The sequence below is a fragment of the Penaeus vannamei genome, chromosome 1 (genome assembly GCF_042767895.1).
Source record: "Penaeus vannamei isolate JL-2024 chromosome 1, ASM4276789v1, whole genome shotgun sequence".
NCBI classification, from domain to species: Eukaryota; Metazoa; Arthropoda; class Malacostraca; order Decapoda; family Penaeidae; genus Penaeus; species Penaeus vannamei.
In genome coordinates, this window is record NC_091549.1 from 11,902,525 (window position 1) to 11,905,024 (window position 2,500).

General features: G+C 38.0%; 1 protein-coding gene across 1 annotated transcript in view; it reads right to left on the bottom strand.

The window, feature by feature from the left end:
• Window positions 1-2,500, bottom strand: part of LOC113828455 (MAPK regulated corepressor interacting protein 2) — a gene marked incomplete in the record, with an annotated part of 12,521 nt that overhangs the window by 9,384 nt on the left and 637 nt on the right.

The window sequence follows — 2,500 nt, forward strand, 5'->3', positions numbered from 1 at the left end:
CAAGTACAATCCCAACAACAGTTAAGTCTTTCGTCCTTCATTTATCATTTTGGCTGCATGCATTACACTATCTTTTGTCCCTACTAGGAATGACTTACAAATCTGCATAATTACATTGATTATGGACAGTATGATGACACCTAAAAATAATGGTTCATAACACACTTTACTAACCATTATTTATTGCATGCATTTTTGTAAAATATACGTAAATAAAAATGCAATAGGCCACAGTATTGTTACTCCTGTCATATAAATAATTTGATTAAAAAAAAAAAAAAAAAAAAAAAAAAAAAAAAATCACAAATCAATACAATATATGAACAAACACATAGTTCCCTGCATGCTTACACAGGGAGTTACACGAGACAAACACATGCACACAAATTCACAGACAGATACTGTAGATAAGCAATAAGAAAACGATCTTTTTGAAATTGTTATGATCTAAGGGATGACACTAAACTCAGTGAAGTAAAATAACCATGTATCAGCTGCAGAAGCTCATCAGAGTTTCGTCACTTTCCCAACCACCCTTCCTTACAAGATATGGCAAACCCAATCTATATCCTTAAATATAAAGAATATTGTAATTCATAATGCAATCGGATAGCATGTGGTGATTCAGCAAAGGCTGATATACAAAGCGATTTTGAGGTGTTGGTTTTGCCCCTACATTAAGATATACAGCAATTGGGAAAGGGGGTGCCATGACAGAGAGGGTTCAAGGGTAAAGCTGATAACTAGGAAAATGCAATAGTTGAGTAAGGTGCCAGGGGCTCCAACCAAACAAAATTAATTGGGAGGGCATCTACGTGTTAAGCCCCAAGGTTTGGAAGATTTTTGGCTCATACAGAGATCTTAATTTGTGCATTTACGATGGGTTCATTCATTCTTCTAGTATCCAAATCCTGGCTCAAGTTTTCCAATTTTTCATTTTCATTACCATTTAATATATGAATCTTGGCTCAGTTTTTCATTTTCAAATTTCTTTAATCTTTTAACCATTTGCCACCTGATGGTATGTACATACACGCCAAGGCTGTTGTGGACAGAAAAACAGATGGCATCGTATCATGACCATTCCCATGCCATTGGCTCATCAGCTAATTTGTTTATCTCTGATAGTAGCAGCTTCATATATATGGTAAAGCTTTTAGGCAATAGCACTTAAAGTGAAGGTAAACCTTCAAAATTTATAACATTATAAATCATAGCAAAATAAAAGCTTTTCACCCACAAACGACGGGTGTCCGTCCCACATATGAGACACCCGAAAAAATATACATTTCCGGGTGTCCTGCCAGTGTGACGCTCCATCGGGGCTTGCGCTCCAATGCAGCAGCTGGCTGTGGCCGGCAGGCAGGCAGATTCCAGGGCAGCCCCGCCCGCCTATTTCATAGCCGCCCGGAATCTTTTATTTTCGGCTTCAAAATATACTGGCAATAATGGGTTAAGTGCCGAATGTCACTCACAAACTACAGAACTTGTCAGGTGCAAACTGGGGAAACTACCGGTACGCGCCAACAATCCAGTTATCATGTTGACTTGCCAAATTTTTTTTACCCGAAAACATTGAGTTAACATGCCTGATATGCACAAATTCAGCCATATCCCCTATCCACAACCATCAATTCCCCACAGTATCCCCCAAAGTTGGCTTGAGTTGGGAATTTGGTCTCTGATGGGCGCGGTCCTTTTGCAAACATGTACCGAATAGCGTCTTAACTTTCTAAATCAGATAATCACTGTATATAATGAGCTGCCAAATAGTGAAATGCCTTCCAGATGGTCATCTTGGAACAATACACTTAGAACAACCATCACATACATTCAAGGCACACATAACAGGTATGTCCTCCATAGGCACATTTCACACCATTTACACAGTGTACAAACAAATGACCTTTCATATTAAAGAATCACCATAGAAAATCTTACTCAATTTCACCATAGAACTACCCTCCAAACACAAACATCTTGCCAGACTTCCGGATAACATGAATTCGTAAGTCGACCTACCCATACGACAAAATATCCAGAAAATATGGTCACTTTTAACAAAACCTAAAGACTACAAACACCCCTATGATCTTAAATCATTCACGCAACGTCTCCTTCATTAATTAAGTAAAATCTGACCTCTGCTTCGCCCAAATAACAAGATGGACCAACTCGTTTTCATTGTGGGAGAACTTTACGAAATGTAAACAAATATTTCTACTGACATATTATCCTTCTTTTACGCAATTCTGATGCAAAAACAACCAAAGGATAGAACCTACAAGCATTATTGAACGTTAGAAGCTAACTTATATCCTATAATAGTCCTCTGGTACTGTAAATAATCAGGAAATTTGTCACTGGCCTCATCATTGGCTCCTCCACTTGAGTTCCTGCCCTCCAATGGAAAGCTCATCTCACAACAATATATTGGTATATGTGCACGTCCCCATCTTAATTATCTCCTTATTACATGTCAAACACCTAAAATATTAAT